The sequence below is a fragment of the Chroicocephalus ridibundus genome, chromosome 22 (assembly GCF_963924245.1).
Source record: "Chroicocephalus ridibundus chromosome 22, bChrRid1.1, whole genome shotgun sequence".
Classification (NCBI taxonomy): domain Eukaryota; kingdom Metazoa; phylum Chordata; class Aves; order Charadriiformes; family Laridae; genus Chroicocephalus; species Chroicocephalus ridibundus.
Genome location: NC_086305.1, coordinates 1,248,754 through 1,272,047, shown reverse-complemented (window position 1 = coordinate 1,272,047; position 23,294 = coordinate 1,248,754). Strand labels below are relative to the sequence as shown.

The 23,294-nt window shown below is 48.2% G+C and overlaps 2 long non-coding RNA genes across 2 annotated transcripts; one reads left to right on the top strand and one right to left on the bottom strand.

The window, feature by feature from the left end:
* The first annotated feature begins 834 nt into the window (after positions 1–834).
* Positions 835–7,729, top strand: LOC134526327 (uncharacterized). Its single transcript, XR_010073939.1, has 2 exons — positions 835–4,245; positions 5,729–7,729. It is a non-coding gene; the product is annotated as an uncharacterized LOC134526327 (long non-coding RNA).
* Positions 5,734–21,307, bottom strand: LOC134526328 (uncharacterized). The gene is made up of 5 exons (XR_010073940.1): positions 21,244–21,307; positions 14,324–14,409; positions 11,633–11,723; positions 10,748–10,879; positions 5,734–5,960 (listed from the first exon to the last, which is right to left on the bottom strand). It is a non-coding gene; the product is annotated as an uncharacterized LOC134526328 (long non-coding RNA).
* Between the last annotated feature and the right edge of the window lie 1,987 nt (positions 21,308–23,294).

Sequence of the window (23,294 nt, the reverse complement as noted above, 5' to 3'; positions counted from 1 at the left end):
GGGTGAGGCCACAGCCGGAGCACTGGGTCCGGTTCTGGGCTCCCCAGTTGAAGAAGGATGTGTTCCTGTCCAGCCTGCTCTGGGCGAACCTGCTTTGGCAGGGGGTTGGACTAGATGGTCTCCAAAGGTCCCTTCCACCCCTTATGATTCTGTGAACGCATCCAGGCGGGTTCTGAATATCTCCAGAGCAGGAGACTCCACAGCCTCTCTGGGCAGCCTGGGCCAGGGCTCCGTCACCCTCAAAGTAAAGACGTTTTTCCTCATGTTCAGACGGAATTTCCTGTGTTGCAGTTTGTGGCCGTTGCGCCTTGTCCTGTTGCTGGGCACCACTGAGAAGAGTCCGGCCCCATGAAAAGAAAAGGAGCAAAGGTGTCGTGAGCGTCCCCAGCGTGTCCGTGCTCTGTGAGTGCAGTTCCCTGCACGCCGGGACGGGAGGAGCAGCTGCGTGTGCTGGAGTATTTGCTAGGTAGGAGTGTCCCCAAGTCCCCTCTGCACACAGGTGTGCGAATACGCACCTACGGCACAAGCTGGAGAAGAGAAGGCTGAGAGGGGATCTCATCAATATTTATCAATATCTAAAGGGCGGGGGGCAAGAGGACGGGGCCAGACTTTTCAGTGGTGCTGGTGACAGGACAAGGGGCAACGGGCACAAACTGGGACGTGGGAAGTTCCATCTCAACATGAGGAAAAACTTCCTTCCTTTGAGGGCGGCAGAGCCCTGGCACAGGCTGCCCAGAGAGGTGGGGGAGTCTCCGTCTCTGGAGACATTCCAACCCCCCTGGACGCGTTCCTCTGCCACCTGCTCTGGGTGACCCTGCTCTGGCAGGGGCTGGAGGAGACGATCTCCAGAGGGCCCTTCCCACCCCGACGTTCGGTGATTCTGTGATTCACGTAAGTGAGCAGCTGGCAGCAGTGAGTTTGGGCACGTGGTGCATTTTAGTGTCAATGTGCCAGCCGTCGTGTGCGTGTCTGTGTGCACCGTCTGGCTGTTGTGCACACCCCCCAGGCGTGAGCGGGTGTGTGCGGCGGGGCCGTGGACCAGTGCGTGTCTGTCCCTCTTGTCAACGTCCGTGTGCGAAACCCGCAGCGCTGAGGCTGTTTGTGCCGCAGGTCAAGGCACAGACACAGTGACATTTCCTCTCCCTGCTGGCTCGCTCATGTTGCTATGGTGATCAGATGCACTCGCACTTTTATCTGGAGTATCTATTAACTAAAGCTTCCTATTAATTCCCCCCTGTAGAACGCATATGGAATTCACCGGAACACCAGGTAGGCTTTTTCGGTCGCAAATTTACATCAGAGCCTGCCCCCCGTTCTTGGGTGGGCTGTCGGAAACATCACGGGGTAGAAGTGCAGCTGATGAAAATGTGGTTTTTTTCCATGAATAAAGAAATTGCTTAGTAATGAGAGAATAAAGAGCACAAGGAGTAGTGTCACAACAGCCTCCCGCTGTAGATCCGTGAATATGAAACATACTCGAGCCTCGGTACCTTGCTCCCGACCCAGCTGTAAAAGGATTATTCGGTCTGGAAGGCAAAGACGGCTGGACGTGGGGCAGATGGGCTGGACCTGCATCAGCATCAAAGGTCTGGGCCAAGATTTTCACCGTCTGAGGGGCAGAATCCAGAGGGACTCTGGTTTGTCCTGATCCAATTCCTTTGTCACATCGGTTCTGAGTCCTTTGGCTTCTCTTACTGAGGGTGCCACCAAAAGAATTAGTGTCCCAAACCTGGGCACCAGGGTGATGGAGACATCACCCAAAGGCAGAGGCTCTCCCAACCCACAGCAGAGGCGCAGCTCCTCCTTCCCTTGACACGGCAACCGGAATAAATGATCTGCCAGTGTCTAACAGCCCATCTAAAAGCGTGGCTGAGGGATGCATCGCTGCGGTGGGCAGCTGTACAGGGGCTGCTCCCTGGGTCCTCTGCTCATCAGAGAAGCTGCCAGGAGACCGTCCTGCGCAAGCGATGGCTGCGAGTAACGCCGGGTGGGCCTGAACACCTGTGACAGGAATGACGGGCTCAAAACTATCACGTCCCTCGTCTGCAGAGTATGTCCTCCACGAGGCCCTGGAGACTCCTGCGGGGGTTTTGTAGGGTACTGCGGATAAAGCCCCAGCCAGTATTCTGAGAACATAGAGGGACATTAAATACCCACCAGAGGAAGAGAAGATAAAAAATGAGACGTTTTGACAGGGCTGCCAGATTGTGTGGCAGGAGGGTTAATTTTTTTTGAAACTGCCATTTCATATTCCCTTTCAGACAAGCTGAATTACACAGTACTGGCTGCTGGAGGAGTTGCATAATTTTCTTCACAGAAATAATGACAGGGTACTTAAAAAGCAAGTGAATGGAGGGCTAAAGTATTGGGCAAAGACTCAAGAAATCTAGGCTGAGACCCCACCTTTGCTAGAGACTCCTTTTGTGACCTTGGGCTGGTCATTTAATCTCCCTGTGTCTTATTTCCCTGCCAATAACATGGCAATAATAGCTGTTCTTTGTCTGTCTTGCTTATTTAGACTACAAACTCGGAATTTATGGGTTGTGTCTTCAGTTCTTACAGGGCAATCACAGCCAAAGAGCATCAATTCATGCTAAGGTGTCTGAGACAACTATAATATACAAACCAGATTACAATAAAAGGGCTTGGATATATAGTTTGGAACATTTTTAGCATGAAAGGCTCAAAAGTTCCTAATCCACTGTTCCACATCTCTTCCCTCAAAATGTGGAGAAGTTTGGATCTGTGCTAAGAGTTCCAAAAGCACATAAATAATTTAAGAACTAAGTCCATGCTGATTTACTAAATCCCCAAGTTACTTCTGAAACTGTGAGTGGATAATTTAGATGCCTGCAAAATTTTCTGCAAGGTCTTTGTGCTCATCTGTCACTGCATTAAGGGTTATCAGCAGACGGAGCTGAGAGCCTCATTTTTTCCAAGTCTAAATTCCAGTTTGCAGGCAGCTGTGTACCAAGTTTTTATCATTCTCTTGGCTTTTAGGGGTTTGTCCAATTTCCAGAAGTCAGAAGAAGATGTCTCCTTGCTACTAGGTCCAGTGAAGACAAGATCTTCTATATAGGTAAGCAACTACATGAGAAATTTGCTGTACAAAGGGAACAATTCTATAAATAGCGAGAAATGGCACTGTGACATTAGCAGGAACAATGACCCAATACCCGACTTGCTGCAGGGGCTTTTTGTCCTATAACTACCTTCATCATTAAGGCTTGTGATGACATTATTTTCTGTGCTTATATAGGGCATGAGGCCACAGCTACCTGGAAGGAAAGATTTTGATCAGGCCGCAGAAGATGAACAGGCAGGAGAGGCGTGTTGGCTAACACTAAATCAATGTAGTTTCATTTACATTAGACACCAACCTGGCAATTTGAACATTAATGGTTGCACCGCTGCCCTCTGAATTTTTGTAGATTTAATACGTCAGTGGGGGAGCAAAAGAGAGGGGGAGTGAGAGTCGTTCTTCCTTATGAGACAGGGATCTTTTCTTTCCTGCATCATCAAAGGACAGTGATTTGTACAGCTGTTAAATTCTTTTGGCGATAGATTTCCCGGGATAAGCCCTGCGCTGCTCCTGCCTCACGGGTTATCTAAGATGATAACTGCAATAGTATCTTTGGATCCCTCCCTTTCCCAAACAGACAGCACGAAGGACTGGCTCCGAGGCAAATGGCAAGGTAGCAGGAGCATCGGATTTGGACCTAAGCCTTGGGCTTGGTTTGCTTTTGTGGACCCACCAGTTGCCTTTGTGTGTTTTGGCAAGTTACCAGCTCCATCCCCTGCCACAGCTCTCCCGTGTAACACGCCGCTGCCTCGTAGGAGTTGCGGTGAGATAAAGGGCTGAGATACAGAAGTGACGAGGGACATACAGACCTCTAGACAGACGGAGAACTAAGTTAGCCATCTTCCCGACAGGCAGGAATCACTGCTCCCCTTCACAGAGGCCCCAGACGAGGCCGAGACTGGCGTGAGACGTTCCAACAGGTCAATAGACCCGTCAGAAATAGAACCTGGGAGTCCTGATTGCTGTTCAATACCAGCTGCAAACGAAGTACGAGGACCCACTAAGAACCTGGATGTTATTGACTGGCTTCAAGGACTGTAAAGTATGTTTGTAAACTACAGAGCACGGAGATTTGGAGGTCATTGGACTGTCTTCGTCTTGTAGACGTGTGCTGCCCTGTGCTCTGGTGCTCTGCGGCACCAGCTCTACCCATAATTGTCCAGGTAGGGTTCTGTTTTCAACCTCGGGGACCTAGTCGAAGGTGAAGTCAAAAGGACTTAAGTTCCTAAACCACATATGCCATAATTACAATGACAAGTGTGCAGTGCTGAGCATATTCTGTTTAAGTTAAAAAAGAAACAGACAAAGAAAACGCTTTACAGCACCAACAACCCAAATTATTAAAGACATTTCAGTACTGACTCTTGCCACTGGCCTCGCCAGGATTCAGGAGTTTCATTTTCACACCTAAATACCTTTGAGAATAGAGGCTCAGGGTGGTAGCGAAAATTTGCGCTTTTCATTTTTTAAAACCCTGTTGGAAGCCAAGGGCTGAACTTTCAAAACAATCCCCTCTGGGCACCGAGGTACAAGCAGGGTCTCCGAGTGCCCAGCAGACCTCGTGCTCTCAGCCGCTGGCGTCTGAGTCCTCACCACGCCACAGGTCTGTTGTGGGGTCTTTGAGCGAGACACTCACCTTTTCTCAGTCCGCAAGGTGAAGATAATGATAGTTGATTTCTATGTGAAATCACTTTGACGCCAAAGCGGGCGAGTGCCATGGTTAGGGAGGGCTGCGGGATGAGCCCCACAGCTGGTTCTTCACTGACACTTCTGGTGCCTCACTCAGAGCCCAGCTTTGGTTAACTTCAAGGAGGTGGGAGCCGAGGAGCAGAATAAGTCACGATATGACCTCCAGCATACCAAAGCACTTAAATACACACTTAGCTTTCAGGCCTGGGGCGGCTGCATGGCAGACAGGGCTCTCCCTGGGCCGCCGGACCTCTGCTCGGTGGCCCAGGCCGTCTCCTGCCAGCGAGGGAGCAGGTCTGCGCTGTATGGCAGGCTATGATTTGTTGTCACCTTTATAGATCAGAACAACAAAATCACTAGTCTTCCACGCAGAGCCAGACCACCCTGGCAGCTCTTCCTCCTTAGGGACATCCTCCCGCATGTCGTCTTCTGATATCCTTCCTCAGTTGTTCTCATTCTTTAACACTTTTTTTCTTATTTCAGGGATGGATGCTGCCCTTTGCAATGCAAAAAAAAAATAACGAAACTGTTCTTTGTGAGACCATATCAAATCTCACTATAATCGTCTGTCCAATTTTGTGACTGTACCTGTGACTTTCTGCTCCATTTTCTCTCAGGAGACTATATATGCCTGTAAAAATCTGGATAATGTTTTGGGGGGGGGGATATTAGGGCTCAGCAGGGTCTCCTTTTTCTTTACCCTGTGATAAAGTTCTCCAGGAGTGCTCTGACAACCTGTCTGTCACTCGGTTGTATTTTGGTCTGACTGAAATAGGCAAATGCAATATATACTGGGGAATGCTAGAGAAAAGGAATCAGTTAGCAAAGGAAAAGATAATGATAGTGCCGAGTTTCCTGGAATCCTACTGAGAGACTGATTTAAGCAAGAAAAACAAAACCTTTTTGCTGTTTCCTTTTCTCTGAATTTGTTGATGAGCAATCTTTATCTCACCCCAGGTTCAGCTTTGCTCCCCCTACCCAGCTGATTTTTCTGTTAGTACCTTGCGTACGGCATGAATAAGGCGTGAGAGGACAATGCTGGCTCACATCCATGGAAAGGATCCTTCTTTCTTCCTTCCGACCGCCGCCGTCCGAGTGAGGGTGACTTACCTCAGCCGCTGAAATCAGACAGGGGACGGCATCCTTCCCGTCTTCCAACTAAGGCTGTTAAATGTACTTTTGTGAGCAGCTGTCAAAAAAAAAAAAAAAAAAAAAAAAGGAAAGAAACAAAAGTATCCTTCAACAGCCTGGGCTCTGCAGAGCTGCTGTGGTGAAAGGCTCCTTTCACAGAAGGAGAAAGAGTGTTCGAAAGGCGAAAGGCGAGGGTTTGCTGCTGCTGACAGAGGTTGTGCCCCACGCGAGCCCAGGGAGACCCGTCCTCTCCCTCCCTCCCTCCCCTCTCCCTTTTTTTGTAACATATGTGCTTTCTGCGGGCACTTTAATCAAACTCCAGATGGGCCGTTTCAATGTGGGGATTTGTGCTGCTCGGGAGATAACGGCGCGTTGTGCTGGCCCAGGTAGCGAGCGTGTTTGCGATAGCTGGAGCTGATAGCAGGAGATGTCCAGGTGGTCTTATTTAACAGGGGGTATTAGTGATACTGCCATTGTCCAGGAAATCAGATAAAACGGCAGCCCAGGTGTTACCCTACACCGTGTTTGTGTAATGACATTGCCAGCTGCCGATTGCTACCCCATTAAAATAGAGACCAAACGCTGCAGAGGGGTGATATTTTCTCCTACAAGGTTGCCATCATGCCCAGACTTCCCGGGGTGCACCGCTTAAAGTGCAAAATGTAATCTGAAGGGTAACAGCAGTGAGCACGCACCCCTCGCTCACACTGAAACAGCTTTTCTTTGATACCTGGGCTTGGATGTCTGAAACTGAGTCATTTCCTCTAAAGCGTCACGTATTTTCCTCTCTGCCCCGCCTCAGAGCGTTCTCAAATGAAACACTTCATAGGGGCGAGTCAATTTTTAGAAATAAGCTGCCCAGGACAATTCAGTATTGTGCCAGGGATAATTAGAAGAGAGAACGAATTGTAAAGATGGATGAACTTGAGAGAGAGAAGATAGTTTGGGAAGGGCTGACCTGGACTGTAATTTCAGGTGACAAGAACAATTTACATTCCTCGTTCTGGAACGACAGTGCCCAGCTGAGTGGTACATCAGGTCCAGGAAGGGATTTGCCACAAATTATCGCTAGACAGTCACATAATAATCAAGACAGAGGAATGAAGTGCTCAGCTTGAGCAAGGGGTGAGGTTCCCCGCTGTTTTCACAAACGTGCATTCCCTTTTTGGAGCAAGGTATTTAGTAGAAAACATAAATTCCAGGCTCAGAGGTGTGCGAGACTTTTGTCTAGACTTCATATAGCCTGGTCTGTCTCCGTAGGGCCATATTTCTCAATGTGGTATTTTTCAGGATGGGATCTGCCACTTCCAGTTTGTCCCAGAGATTTCAACGGTGTGGAAGCTTATGGCTCCTTGTACCGGTGGCAGATGAACCCCGTGGCGCTGAGAGGCCGCTGTTGTTCCTTCGTAATTGTTTATATAGATAGGATCTAAACTTAGCTACGGAACATGGTGAAAAAAAGCCTGGTTAGAAAGAGCGGGGACTCAAGAGCTCAGCCTCCGGCTATCTGAGAAGAGGATGGCTCATCACAGAGAGATCCCCAGCTGCACTTCCAGGCTGTAAATTAAACAAACAGTATTTCCTATATACCAGACCACAGGGATGGCAGAAAGAACAGTGTGGCCTTATTGCTGTTATTTCCTTTGGTTTCAGCCTCTGTCCTCTGTCCCCCACCTCCGTCTCAGGCTGGTGTTGCCCACTTTACCCGATTTGTTATTTATTACAATGGTTTAAAGAGAGGCAGGGGGAAAAATGCTCAGTGCAAATTATATTTTGAGCTGTTGTGCTTTGCCTCTTTGGTGGATAATAAATCTCTCTGGCAATGCTCCTCTGTATAGGATTTGTCATTAAATGCAATTAAACAAACCCTGCAGGTGTCCATGATCAGGCCTGCAGCAGCCCATTCACAACTGCAATGTTATTATCATCCTGACAACAAAACACCAGATATTTCCTGAGCTCCTCTGATCGATGAGCTTGCCTGACTTGGAACTGGAGGGAGGAGAGAAGGGGGGAACGGCGTGGTTCAAATGCTCTTTAGGCGTATTGATGGAAAAGTCAAAAAGCTGCTCAGCAATCAGGGAGAAGGTGGAAAGAGAAAAAAGGCAGAGGAACAGGAGGGCTGAAAGGCAAAAATGAGAGGAGCGTTTGGGAGCAAATAGATAGAAATGAGGCAATGTTTCACATGGTATCTGTCTACCCAATGGTTTTGCTAATGCACAAGACTAGCATTTAGGAGGCAAGCAAGGTATTTTAGGGATGATTCTTCTCATGTAATGTTAGCTTATTAACAGTCAGGCTTTTAGGGTTTGGTGGTAGGCTCCCTTTGCAGCCAGTGCAAAAATTAATCTCACCCTCGGACAGGACTTGGCGGGTAGGTTGACTTGTTGCCCAGAGATATCTGTCTGTCTCCACTAACTGTAGCCGAACGGTTGGCTCAGACAACCAACTAATTGCCAATCCCACCCATAACAGCCAAAGGAATTGGCTTCTGCTGACTGGATGCTCCTTTCCATCTCCATTCACAAGGAGGCATTTCCTGGCACAGCTATCAGGAGAGCACGCTGCAGAGGCATTGCTAATAGTATTTGTAGAAAGCAGATGCAACAACATTTACTCCAGAATTCTTGTGTGCTCTGACAAGCAGGGAAGAGGAAAAAACTCCTGTGGTTTATGTCAGCCATCCCAGGCAGCCTGCGGAGTACGAAGGTCAGGGATTCACAGGGGACTGGCTACCATCAAGTCCCGTGAGAGAGGAAAATTTGCGAAGACCAGTCAAATTATTCTGCCTGAATCATTTGCTCAGCCCAGCCTCAGGGTGCTCGTGGGATGAACCTCTTTCCTCTTCCATCCTCACCCCAGGACTCCTACATCAGTCCAGTGGATTGCTGGGGCACACAGAGGATTGCAGTGGCAAGGGGTGGTTTATATTGCTATAGTGCCTTTACGAATGCATCGTACCACAGAACGCAATCCATTTTTAGGTTGGATAAAGGGAGTTAAATGATTAGGCTTCAGTAGTGTGTGTGCATATGGAGAGTGTAAGGGATGATTATTTACTTCTGCAAAACAAAAGCTATTGTCGAGGTCTTTGACTAAGTATGCAAAGGTGATGTGCTAAGTTTTTATAGCCTCATCTGAAATGCCCAGTAGGGCACACAGCATGAAACACCGTTTGCTGGCGTCAAAGATGACGCTGAGATTATGGCAGAAGGAGCCAGGATTTCTGCTATCAATCCGCCGGTCTCAGACCCTCGCTGAGATGGCTGTGCAGCACTGGTCTCCGGCTCCCCGGTTGCTAGGGCAGTCCGTATTTCTGTACCAAAGAATGTCTTCTTTCTCTTACTCTCCTCCGCAAAGACTGGAGGATTTCCCTCCACCACTTTGTGCGTCCTTCTTTCCACATTGTACTACCAGTTAAATCTGCTGGTTCGTGCCATTAGCAAACCAACGTGCAATTATCTAGTGCACAAGCCAGCACCGGTCTATTGAAGGTGGCCTAAGTGCCCCGTGCCTGTGGTACCACAGAATTTGTCCCTCCAGTCTGTCTACGAAGCGTCAATTCACTGGACGCACCAGTGGTTCCCCAGTTGTGGTCCTTGGGTCAGTGGTGGTCTGCAAGGGCATGGAAAATCCACAGCTACTGGTATTATTTATTAATGAATAAGTCTATTTTGCATGGCTTCACCTATAGACCCTGGGAACACTTGAGGTGACACTGGTCCAGAACGCTTGGGAGCCCTGCATGGATGCAAAACCAGCAGCCTTACTGGCAACACGGCATTGCACCTCTAGTTTCTTCCATTGCTCCCAGTTTCTGCCTAGACTCTGCTCTCCGACACGTCTGCCGAAATCTAGAAACATCTCTGATTTAGTCCTCCCAGATGCAGTAGGATGTGCACTGGGGTGACAGAGCCGACACAAAGGGATATGCTCTTTTCTAGGGAAAAAAGACAAGAACTGGCATGTCCCGGCTGCCAGTCTGAGGAGCCCGGTGACTGCTAATGAGTGTCGCTGGGACAGATCTTCAGCTGGCGTAAATGAGCACTGGCTGATTGTAAGTCCACAAGGACTTTAGTGAAACTATGTTGATTTACACCAGCAGAGCAGCTGGTCCGGGGCTCAGCCCGGCTGGGGAAAACCCCCCGGCGTTTCCATCAGTGGGTGTGAGAGCGGGGCAGACGCCGGCTGCGCGTGCGAAGGGGTGTGGAAAGCAAGTAAAGGGAAGAACGGGAAACGCACATCTTACGGGACTGACTTCTCCAAGAAACACTTTCTTTTCTTTTTTTCCCTCCTTTCCACTTCCCTTCTTCCCCACCTCCAGCAGCTCCTCTCTCGCACGCTCCCTCTCCGTGCTGCTCATCTCCCTTTGTGCACCTCTTACCCGCACTCTCCTCTCTAAACAGGTGCAGTTGCCACTCAATAGACTTTAATTACCACTTCAAGGGCTCTCACCAGGGTCTGTTGGGAGGGTGGAGATGAGGATTATGCGTATGTCTGAGCTCTTTTTAGTCAGATGGCAATATTGCTGTCAGTCTGTATCCTTGGAGAGATTGTTTCTTCATGTTCTCTCTGCTTGTGTTAACAAAAAACAAAACTGCTGATGAAGGGGAAAAAAACCAAGCCAGCCATTAGCTACATTAATTATCAGGGCAGCAAGTTGGTCTAGAGGAAAATATTATGGACGGTTTTAAAAAAAAATCAGGAGTCTCAGCTGGACTTCAAAAACATTATTTCTGCTTGCAAATAAGAGGCCAAATTTTCCGAAGTGGAGAGCTCAGCATCTCCAAAGATTTCTGTGGGAGACTGGGGTCTAAAAATACAAGTTGTTTTTAACCACTTTACCTTCTTTTTCGCTCCCTGCTCTTCCCATCACAGCTCACCGGAGAAACGCGCCGATAATGCCTTCTGCTGGTACCCCGGGGGATTCCTCCAGAGTGAACGTGCCAGTTGATTTCTGTCTTCAGCATAGTTTACCTATGACGGAGAGTTATTCCCAATGTTTAACTGGTAACATAACATTATTTTTATTATTAAGATACTCTTCAAAAGGCAATCCTGGAGAATGCAGAGCAGAAGCTCACGTCTGTCGGATCTGCCTGGAATTGTTTGCACAGCATCTGCGCACGCGCTCGTGTATAAATGGAGATGCAGACAGAAATGTATATACGTGCTTATCTATGCCAATACACGCACCCCTGGGAAAGACTGGAGCTGGAAATGTAACAGTATCTTTTGGGATAGAGAAGGTTTCCAAATATTTTAAAAATAATTTTGCTTTGGCCTAACATTAACATTTTTTTTTCATAAAATGAAAAGCAAGAAGGAGATTGTTTTATAGCAAATTAAGCAACATTTTCTTCTGCCAAAACTAGGTTTGTTTTCCTAAACAAGCAATTCAGCAAATTGGGGGAAACAGCGTAACCAAATCTGCATTTTTGCATACGTGTTTTCCATGAAACATTTTGCCTAGCTCCAGAACAGCTGGGCACATGCGACATCTGAGCTTCTGCTTGGCACTCGCGTCTGTGCCGGTCCCTGTGCACGCAGTGGTGTCCGTGCCAGGGGACAATACGGTGCCACGCTCTGCCTTTGCTGCCCCGCGGCACAGTCTGTGCTGAGCTCTTCTACATTCCCAGCTTGTATTTCTGGGTTGGTATCCAGGCTCCTCTGATCCCTTGGGCGTTAGTAACCGCGCAATGAGACCCAGATGCGGGATGAGGTTCTTACGTGCCATCGTGTCTCCGCACCCGGATGGCATTCGTTTCCCATCTGACGCAGCCCTGCCTCTGCACGCTCCTGCCTGGGCGTCCGTCGGAACCTGCAGCACAAAGGCAGAAGAGACGAAGGACGGACAGATGGACACCACTGATGGGAACGTGCTGGTCAAAAAGCAGAGTAATCGTAATTGCCCTTCTGTCCTAAGACATCATTTAGTCTCTGCCTGGGAATGTTCTGATCCTCCTTCCTTAGGCTTGGAGTGCAACAGCCGCCTGACGAACTCACGAGGTGCGTGACACCATGGGCTCGCTCTGGGACAAAGCCGCCCGTCGGGACAGGGTCCGTGCTGGGAGAAGACAGAGGCATGGTGAGGTGCCTACAAGAGGCTTCTCCTGTGCAAGCACAACATGTCTATGCCACTTTCTCTGGACTTTCTCCTTGCCCAGGGGGATCCGTTCCCCTCTTCTCCCTATACTTCTCCACCAGGAATCCTGCAGTCCCTTCCTCTCCTGCTCTTGCCCTCCCCAGCCTCTGGAGAACTGCCGGTCCTCATGATGCCTGTTCCCACTCTCATTTCTCAGGTTATGTCCTTCTACTTCTCACTTGTTCTTTCAGCTTCTTGGATTTTAAAATCCTTCTCTCTTCATCATCTCTTCCCCCCACCCCTTCCTTTTCTTGTGCATTTTGTTTTCCAGGCCCATCTACCACATGTTCTCCTGCCATTTATGTGGGACTAGGATGAACATTGATCACAGCCATCTCAAACCCATTGCTCTCATTTCCCAAAAAGCCAATGAAAATGTCACCCATGAGATAATCATCATGTTGCTCACGTCCCTTAATTGCTCTCAAAGTACACATCGAGGCTGCAGAGCCTCTTTGAAAGGCAGGTTCTGGCCTTTGGCACATTATTGACAGGCTGTTGATAGGCCCCTTTGTTGAGGAGCAATTTTGTCCCTTTTGCTGTACAATTTTTTGATTTTTTTTAAAGACAGCCCTTTCAGAGAGAGTAGATTTTAAAAAGAGAGCTGAGCTTTGAATGAACAGGCACCAGACTTATTCCTGAGAAGCAGTGGCATACGTGTGAGATGAGAACTACCAGCATGTTTCATGCAAGGCTCCATACAAGAAATCAAAGCTATGATGACGGATAGATTTGTCCTAGTTGCTTTTTATTCCTTCCCCTCTTAGACCTGGTAATTAGATGTTTACTTGCAGTGTATTACTAAACCATCAGATGTCCTGTGTGTTCCAGTGCTTGGTCCCTGGTAAACCAGTAAGAGAAAGTTGACGCTCAAGCTGTGCGGCAGCCCATTTGTATCTATTAGTGATAATTATTCTGTTTATTTAATACCTGCTGATTAAAATAGACTGAGACTTCCTCATCGCAGCAGCCCTTCTCCGTCTCAAAAGCTGTGCGGGTCTGGGGCAATTGCCGGTGTGGCTGCTGAAAGGGAATACTGAGAGCAGAACAAGGCACACTTGCTCTCCCGTTACTGTCATGGGCAGAGATCCTCCGTTGGCAGCGCGAGTCTGTGACACGTAGCTGAGCAATTCTCACGTCAGCTACTGATCCCTGCAGTACCCATGCGCTTTAAGGCCACCTCTTTAATACAAATTGATTTTAACATGCCTTCCATGTAAGCTAGGGTCCCACTGTGGTAGATGCTGCATCTACATCCCAAGTTAACCCCACTAAAGCCTTCGGCATGGCTGCGCGGCCAAGCTCCATTCTCCATCTAAGTAGACTTTCAACACAAGCCTTAGCAAAATCTCCAGGCTGTATGCAACTAAAACCCAATCCTGACAGAAATGAAATTCTTTCCTCTCTGAAACAATGTCCCTTGGAATGATTTTGCTGTTAATGAACCCCAACCGAGCTGCTGTATTTTGGAGCCACTGGTGTGCATTTTAACAAGGAGCTCTCTACGTGTGGATGTGCATCAACAGAGCCAGCCCCCGTAATGGAAGCCTGTGCAGCATTGTAAGTCCCGCATTAGGCTGTGCCTGCAGGAACCCTGGGACGTTCCAGGGAGACTGCCTGAAGGTAATCATCTCTCCCTGCCTCCTGGCTGTCCCTAACCAAGCGCTCCGCGTGCATCTATTCCAGGAAACAGCTCTGGAGATTATAAAGTTTAGCCCCTAATGCATTCGCTGGCAACAAGGTGGGGGGAAAGTGCCGTTTGATTATAGATGAAAAGGAAAAATGCAAGGGGCTTTGGTATTCGGAAAAATCTCCAGCATGCTGTGATTTGGTTGTTGAACCCTGTCAGGGACTGGAAGCCCTTGAACTCCATCGTTTTCTCTGAGTCAGTACAGCCAAATCATAAGCAACACTTGAAAAACATAGTCCACCTCGAATTTATCTTAGAATCCTGCATGATTAAAATGATGCATCCCGGTACTTCGCATCACAGAAACCTATTTCATATGTTACATTCACTTAAATACCTGCTTTTCATTTGTGCGTGTGTCAAACACGTCACAGGGAGTAGAACATACGTGCATTACTTAGGTCAGTGTACGTTACGCAGAATGGAGTCCATTCCATCGAAATTCAGGAAAAGGGGTTCTTTCAAACCATTCCCTCGTTGGTAGGCCAGCAGGAGAATATAATGCCAGTCTTCTAGAAAAAATAAATCTGCTAATCTATTTTCAAAAGTTGTGAATTCATTAGTCGGCATCTATTGTTCTACCCACCTGTGTTGCCCTTTGCCGGGTTATGTGAAAGCTGCACACACCTCTGTTGCCAAACACACCTTCAGCAGCGTGTGATGAGGGCTGTGCTGGAATAAAATGTTGGCTGAATTAGATGGAGCGGATTAGAAAGATGATTAAAGATAAGCTGGGAGAAAATAAGACGATAAACAGGTCTGGCAAGATAGATGGATAATCTTCCTCCCAGCCTAAACTTGACAAGATAATAACCTTTTCCTTTTCTCCAGTTCCATTTGCTCTTGGATCTCTAGAGCTTTACGAATATCACTTAATTTGGCCTTCTGGTGCCCCTGTGAAATGGGTATTACAATGTCCATTTTTACAGAAAAAGGAGCTGAGGTCTATGGCTCAGGAATAGGTTTACATTTAAGATCAGGATAGCAAAAAAGCCGCCAAACTGTGGCTTCTGGTTGGTTTGGTTCTTAGCTATCACTGTGCCTCGAGCGCTGCGATACCACTGAAGGCGAGCTGGTAAAATCAGAGCTACGGCCGTGTTTTCCCAACTCGCCTCTGCCGCGCTGGTGGCACAGCCAAACCAGAGGGGGATGGAGTCCTGTCCTCTCCTTCAGCATGCCCCTGTTCCCGTCCCCAGTGGGGGACAGTGACTGTCGCAAGGGCCGGGCGATGCTCGGAGCCAGATGCGGCTGCCGTGAGGGCGCGGGTCTGCTCCTGCTCCCTTCTCCTGCCGGGATCCGGAGAGCAGAGGCTACACATGGCGACGGGATCAGGTAATTTCCCTTCTGTCCCCTCGGCTTTCACAATATCGATTATTTCTGAGCAAATCTAAACAACCTATAGGAGCAACTGATAAGCTCGTTAAACATTTAGGAGTATGACGGTGCTTTCTGAATCCAGAGGAGGCTTGTCCCAGCTGTCCTGTGCTCTCCTGGCTCAGGAGAAATTCCCATTGTTTCTGCTAGATTCGGTGCAGGGTCTGACTCCGCAGCCTGCAGAGCACTGCGACCTTTCTGGAGCCTCTGCCTTCCAGACGGTGACATCTGAACCAAGTGGGAGGTCCTAAGTAAGGTTTTCTATCGCTTTGTGTCATCGATTTCTCCACGTACATTCATCTGGCAACACAGACCAACGGAATATTTGATTCGACAGAATTACAGACCACAACATTAATAATTTTGTGAGTTTAACTGAAAAGGTTTGCAATTGTTCTCCCTGTGAATTGTGCAATTTTCTCCTTCTTCTTAAGAGAAACTCTCCTTTCTACTTTAATAGCAGGGTCTATTGTCATCTTACGGCAGCAGGCACTGACTATTGCTTCTGATCTGGGGGCCTTGAATCCATGCAATTTTCATCTGGGCTGGAATCTTGTAGGTGGACTCTTCATCGTGGCTCTGGATTTTCAAAAGAAGTTAGCAGTTTTGGATACCTTATATTTGTGTTTGAGACGCTTGGAAAGGGGACTGATTACGAGAGAGGCAGGTGCTTAGCAGTCCCTGAAAATCAGGATTAACTGGAATGTGTCGTGCTGGGCACCTGAAAACTCTGAATGCTTTGGAAAATCACAGAGGGGTGTTCTGTTTCTGAACATGACTTGGGAAGACTGTACAGCCTTAAGTAACACAGGATGAAAAGAAGATCTTTGCATAACATTATGGAAACATCCTTTAATCCTCAATTCAGCTAAGTGCTTAACTTTAGGGATGTATTTGATTCCTGTGCGAGTTAAGGGCTGAAGTTTCTGCAAGGACATTTGTATTTTCCTGAAGTGGGGCATGACACCCTGTAAGTTACTGTAGGTTTGAAAATTTCTGAGTTGGTCTCCAAATTAAAACGAAAGGCAAAATTCTCCCCTCTATCCTGGAGTGTGATGCTGAGTAGACACACAAGGCTTTGCTGCCTTCCCGCGTGTCCATGCATTCACATGCAGAGCCGCAGACTGTGCCGTGAAATGTCTGTTCTCTGCATTTCATAAAAACCCCAAGCCTGAGCCACAGACTGTGTGAAGTGCCGAACAAACACAGCACAAAATGTCCATGCCCCAAAGAGATTACGGTCCCACGCTGCTCACCGTGCTCACCCTGGTGATGCGGCTGTAGGGCCTGAATTAATGCAAGATTCCGCACGGCTGAAAACATGCACTTGAGCAAAGGAGCGACCACGCAAACAAAACCCACCCAGCTCCTCCCCGCATCCATCCGCAACCCATCTGAGAAACCCCTTGCTAGAGCCTCCGCTCACAGCTCAGAGGCTGCTGGAGGCAAAATCTTGGTATTGACCCTCAGCCGCACTACCACACACACAACTGCCGTCTGTTTATAAACAAGGCAAAACTAAAAACTCCATACTCATTATACAGCAGGAAGGGGGCCATATCTCACAATCGAAACTCACTGGAGCCACCTGGTCTCTGTAAACAAGGGCTACCGGAGTCAGGGCCTGAGCGCGTAACGACTGTAGGATGTGAATAGCCCTATTCACGCAAGGAGGTGACAGGTCCTGAGCTAGTAGCCTGCTTAAGGCTCTGCTGAGTCAAAAAAAATGCGGCAGTAAGGGGTTTTTTTTTCTCCTGTTGCAGGGTCAAACCTATAACCACAGGACTGAGCTGCTTTTAAGGCAGGGATGGGTGCGTTCGGTGCATACGGGAGTCAGGGTAATGCACACTCCTGATTTGTCGGCCGTCAACTATGGCCAGGATTTTCAAAGCCGCTTGGAGGGCAATTCCTTTTAATCTCAGCAAGCGCCGAGGACTCCAGATATCCTGGGCAGCCTTAGGATACTCAAACACAAACACCAATATTGAATATTGTGTTAACTGTTCCTTAGCTATTTTTTTTCTTTTCCCATATCGTCTCTAGGCTTAAATTTAGGTAATTTTATTAAATTAAAATCACAGCATCTATTTCACTAAGCACAAGGTTTACAAATATATTTCAGCATCTCAAGACAGATCATTTTAATAGAATTTGTCAATGAATTTGGAACTCTGCTCCTACTTATGTTCAGGTCAGGTGTATGCCGACTTCTTTTACAAATGCCACCAGGACACTGTTTGTTCTAAACTCATTCCGTTTTAAGGAGGTGTTAAACAATGACGCACTTTGAGGCGCACAACATCAGAACGGGGAAGGCTTGCCTATACAGAATGGCTACGTCAATTTTATCACCTGCTTTTCACCTCTTTTGTGCTTTGGGTCCTGCTCAGGACCTTAGGGCAGTTCCACGGGAGGTTTATTTCATTTTCTTTCCTAGCAATGGATTGCTCTGGAGGGGCCTGAATTTAGTACCTTAATGGAGACAACTCCCATTGATTTCAGCGAGCGGAAAAACCAAATTCTTTGCTCAGAGATGTACCTTAGGATCTCATTCTGGCCCCGATTCAGTCGCGTACCTAAATCCTGCTGAAGTGTTTGCTGAGCTGGGGCTGGGTGCGGGTGTTTAAAGTGAAGTGTAGGCTCAAATGCTTGGCCGAGCCAGACGGCCGTCTCCCGCTGCCCAGAGGAGAGAGCGGGGTTAGGTAGGACCACGCTCCTGTCGCAGTGCAGCAGTGGACCACGGCGCACACGGGGACGCACACGCATTTTGTGCGCATGAATGCAGGTGTTGGGGAGAGACCGAGTGTAAAATTGCATGCGGTGCAGGTGTCTGGAGCAGGCGGAGCGCCCAGGTCTGCATGCCAGGTTCAGGTGTCTGGGGCGGAACAAATCTCTGCCAAAGAGAGAAGAACCTCGACGTGTTTATCCAAGCTCAAAAGCTGTTGCAGATCTGGCGTCTGAAATCTACTGTCTTTTTCCTGCTGAGATTCCCAAGCACCTCCCAGTCTCCCAGCTACTCACAGCCTGAAACCCTACCAGATGCCATGATTGCAGTGGAAAAGCAGCTCATTACTGGAGTGGCAGGCGACGCACAGACAAATATTTGTGCAAGGCATACAGAGCCCGGGGACTGGAACACATTGTCTCCCCGATGGGAGGAGGAAAGGGGAAGGAGGATCTTGCCTTTTGCAGAATGAAATAACAAAAATCTATACCGTGTTTATTTCTGGCAAAACTTAAAATGTTTCCTTCTAGCAGGCAACGTGGTAACCTCCTGCCAGATTGATTTCCAGTTTACGCATTTTGCTAAATACTTTAAGGGTCAGGAATGAAATTGAATTAAGTTCAGATCTTACCCTGAATCCCCTGTTTTGCAGAGACCTCTGTGCTAGGATTTCTCAGAAAAGAGACAGGATTCTACCCTTCTATGAGATGTGTTTGTTTTGAGACCTACAGAAAATTGCTAGTAAAAAAAAAGGCGACAAATATGCTCTAAACAAATTGAAATGTGACTTTGATTAAGCGATACACTCTGCACAATACGAAATTCAGTTAGCTTTGAGGACATGATATCATCTTTCCTAATATTTTTTTATATTAAATATGAAATCTGATTGGGAAATTTCCCAGAATGAGGAGATAAATCCCTAAAAGCAGGAATTTGGTGCAATATATTTTTCTGGCTTCTCCTCAAGTTCTTTTGCATGCCGGTGTTGGGGAAGGAGATAAAGAACATCATTTCTTGCCCTTATTTTACAGCTGAACTTCAAAGGCAAAAGACCTTATATTGATGTTGTAAGAGATGAGGCATTACAAAAACTGAACCTCAGCAATACGTTGCATTGAAGAAAGATCACAAACTGAGTCGCTGTGCGGACACAGAACTGATGGAAGATGCAAAAAGATTTACAGATAGATAACAGAAAGATATCGCTTCATTCAAATTCCGTAGGCAAGCATTTCCACCTTTACTGTGTTCAATGTATATAATGTGTATCTCTGAAGGCTGTAGGTATATTCAAGGCCTTAAAGGAAATATCAACTTTCTTTTCAAGTGTTTTTCTTTTTTCACAAATATTTAATTCAGAAACAGCAAATGGGTATTTTCTTAAAATGGAGAACAGCTTGTTTCCTTTTCCTCTTGGAGAGCAACATTACTTAGGAAAAATACAGGTGTAGAGGCAGGAGACGGGGACAGCCTGAGTCTTGGGTTATATTGCCCTGTTGAGCCTCTGTTTAGCAAAGTATTTAAACATATGTTTAACAGAGCTGGGTATTTTCAATGAATAGGGATTCATTTAGTGAATAGGCTCAGCCTCCAAAAATGGAGATAAAACAAATGCAGCAAATCACTTCATCTGACAATAGCGATACGAAATGCTTTACTTCCAAAGTGCTCAAACACTTTACTTCTAACATTTTATCTTTTTTTTTTTATTCTAAATTATATCCATGGTTTAATAACCTAAACAGGAAAAATGTTTTATTTCAGCTTTGTGCAAATGTCAGAGTCAAGCCAGAGTTAAAGACTTTGTTGTTTTAATTTTGTCAAAATTAAAAGGCAAAAACTTTGTTTAATTTTATCCCGCACAATTTTTTGGGGGGCTAAGCGTTTTGTGAAAAAATCAACTATGATATAGCCATTGAGCACTTAAATATAACACAATCTGTCAATGGACCCTAAATGTACCACTAAAGCAAGACAAATTTTGAGTATTCAGACAGAATAAACTACTGAGGAAAAATATTTTCAAATAACTGTTCATTGAAGAATTTACTCCCAACAGCATCTTGGTGAAATATCCTATTTCTCCTATAAACTAGAGAATGTTAAAAGCAACTTTATACATGAACTACCAGTCAGCCACATTTTCAAAACAATGATTTTGAGCTCTTCTGCAGAAAGCTCTGATACTGGAGTAGGTGGACAGTGTAGATTTTGTTCAAATTCAGATAGTCATTCTTGGCTTCCTGAATTATGTTGGTCCCTGCCCTACCCAAGCCTGCAGCCGTGAGCATACCTTACCTGGGGCTGTCAGGGCTGTTTGGGAAAATGCAGCTAAATCTATTCCCATCTCCCTTCCCACCACATCCAGCCCTCAGCTCTCCGCCAGATCCCAACTTTGCCAACTGCAGCCCCCCCAGTGCCCCTTCTATGTGTGGCGGAGCAGTCACCTCGCGTTTGTGTGGTCCTGCCCGGCCACCAGCTGGACCATGAGACGGCACAGGCATTTCTGCCCCAGCACTGGGCATCGTGCGGGTGGCCATGGCTGTGCCCGCTCTCCCGTCCAGTTCGCCTTGCTTGTCCCCACCAGAGACAACTTGTATTGTCCCCTCAGGGACTGGACTCACCCTGGCCCATCTGTCCCTGGGGAGCAGCGCAGCGTCGCTCTGTGGGCTCTGGGAGGGGGACCTGGCGGCGCTCCCCGCAGGCAGAGTGCTGCCCTGACATGCCGGGCCAGGTGCCCAGTGCCCAGTGCCAATGCCTGGTGCCGGTGCCCAGTGCTCGGTGCCCAGTGCCCGGTGCCCAGTGCCCGGTGCCAGTGCTCTGTGCCCGGTGCCCAGTAGCAGTACCCAGTGCCCGGTGCCGGTACCTAGTGCCGGGTGCCGGTGCTCTGTCCCCGGTGCCGGTGCCTGGTACCCGTGCCCGGTGCTGGTACCCGGTGCCCAGTGCCGGTGCCTGGTGCCGGTATCCAGTGCCCAGTGCCCGATGCCGGTGCTCTGTGCCCAGTGCCGGTGCCCGGTGCCCGGTGCCCGTACCCAGAGCCGGTGCCCGGTGCCCGCCGCAGCCCGGGGCGGGCGGCGCGACTCGGGCCCTGTCCGTGGTGCTGATCCGCGGGACTCGGCCGGGCAGCCCAGCCCCGCGCCCGCCGCTCTCCTTCCCCTCCGCCCCGGCCGCCCCCCAGGCAAGGGCCGGGGGAGCCCGGACCGTTCCCTTGGGCATCCCCAAGACCCTGGCCCGGGTCCCTCTACTCAACCCGCCGCTGGAGGAGCCGTCCGGCTCCCTGGCACAGGTGGTACCGGCTCCACAGGTGGCCAGGCTACCCCTCGCCTTGCCCCGGTCGCCCGCAGCTCAGCCCAGCCCTCTCCGCCCTCGGCCGAGCCTGTGTCTGCACCCTCGCCGGAGCTCACCTGTCCCTGGGTCACCTTTGCGAGCAGAGGGGCTGGGAAAGCTGCCCTGCCTCTGCCTCGGGGCTTTTATGAGCCACCGGGAGGGCGGCGGGAGGAGCACCCAGGCGGGGACTCTTCGCTTTGGCCAACGGGAGGCTGCTTTTCCGTGCAAATGCAGAGATTGCACAGATTACATCATGGAGAGCTGCCTGCGCTTCAGTGTAAGAGTCTCCTCCTCGCGTAAAGGCGGGTCGGAGGAGCGATGGCAGATTGCAACAGGTCTGTTCATGGGGGAGCGATGTCTCGACCCCTTGGAAAGAGGGCAGCGGCGGGGAAGTGTGTGAAGGAGTTGTCCCCAGGAGGGACACATGCTTTGCGTGTGCAGAGGTGCGACAGCCTGCCAGGAGAGCCAACGAGATTCTTCCTGTGCCTCAGTCTCAGCAAGGACCTGCATGTTTTGCTTTGCGGATGCAAGTTGCTCAGTACCTCCCAGGACCAAACCCTAAGTAGTCTGTTCCTCCCATTTTACCATAGTGTCCCTCAGCCTGTGTCACTCCTACCCTCTGGTTTTGCAGCCCAGTGGACAAGACAACTTTCACCCTAAATTCTCAGCCTTTAACATCCTGTTTTCAGAGCTTACACAAAAACCCAGCCCTCCATTTCTTCCCAGAAATACTGAGCTGAATTGCAGTCAGACCTCAGGATCTAGAATCCATTTGATCCTCTTGTGTTCCTAGAGCAAGGAGGTCAGACAGTTATTCCCTGGAGTGTGCCAAAGAACAAATCACTCGCCAGTGAACACAAATTTATTTCCTAACCCTTACAGCCAAGAACACGCATATGTTTCTGACTTTGACTAGGGGGATGTCAGCTGGGATGGATTTGTGTTGGGCCTCTTAGATTGCAAATACACAGGTTGCAGACATCAATTCTTCAAGACTGACCTAGATTGTCCTAGATAGTCAGTATGTTGAGGTAGAGCTTTGTCTTCTGGTATATCCTGTGCACAGGATATATTATCACATGATACCAAAGGGAAAATAATAATTGATTGTAAAATCAATTATATAGAAATCAAAATGGTCCAAAGTTAAAGGTCTGGTCTAGGTAATACTTGAGATCCACATTCACATCTGATTTGGGGAAATTGCTGCCTGCTACAAACAGATCTCCTGCAGGTAAATACTGGGCTCTTAAGATCTGGATCTAAAAGCAGATGACATGGAGAGAGCCCACTTTCAAGTGGCATTGGATGCTATTCAAATTACAGCATGATTACAATAAAGCCAGGTGCTCTCTTTCCAACTCTTTTTTTTTTTTCATTCTGGTCTTTAGTGCCATTGTGGATGACGGGCCAAATCCTTTGGCTGGCTTACACCGGCCCAGAGCCTGAACAGCCACTGCGACATTTTTGTTGTTGCCTAAGAAAAAGACGGTTTTGAGCAGAATGTACCTGTGTTCGACATGAATCAGTGAATACCCTGGGAGGCTCAAATGCCGATCTCCTGAAGGAGGAGATGGAGACTGAGCAGTACCCAATGACCTTGCAATGCATTAGTCACAGCACGAAGAATGTAGACTGGTGTACAGGTAAAAGAAGATGTTACAGCCTTGCTAGTGCCTGGCCTTGAACATGTGTCTGTCAGAGATTTTCATTCTGGAGCCAAATCCAGAAGCCTTTGCTCTGGCTTTATCCAGGCAAAGCAGGAATTTGGGGAAAATGTGAAAAGGATGGGAGCTGAAACTGTAAATGGCATCTTATGGAAAATACTGAGGGGTGCCTAAGTCCCTCCAGAACATACATCAAAAGGATAGTGAGACTTGGGTACCTAATTCCCTCAGAAGATCCTACCAGAAAGGAACCGCAGAGTAAGGGACTGAGACCAGTGCTTGCGGCTGTTATTACCCCAGCTGGAGCTCTTCAGCCTTAATTTTCCCTTTACCTCATTTGCTCACCAGGACTCTCCCAATTTACTCTCAGTTCAGTCTTAATGTGGTAACTGCTGCTATCCCCTGGCCCGGAGCTGCAGCTACAAACTCATCGTCCATTTTCCTCCAGCTTTTGCCTTTGA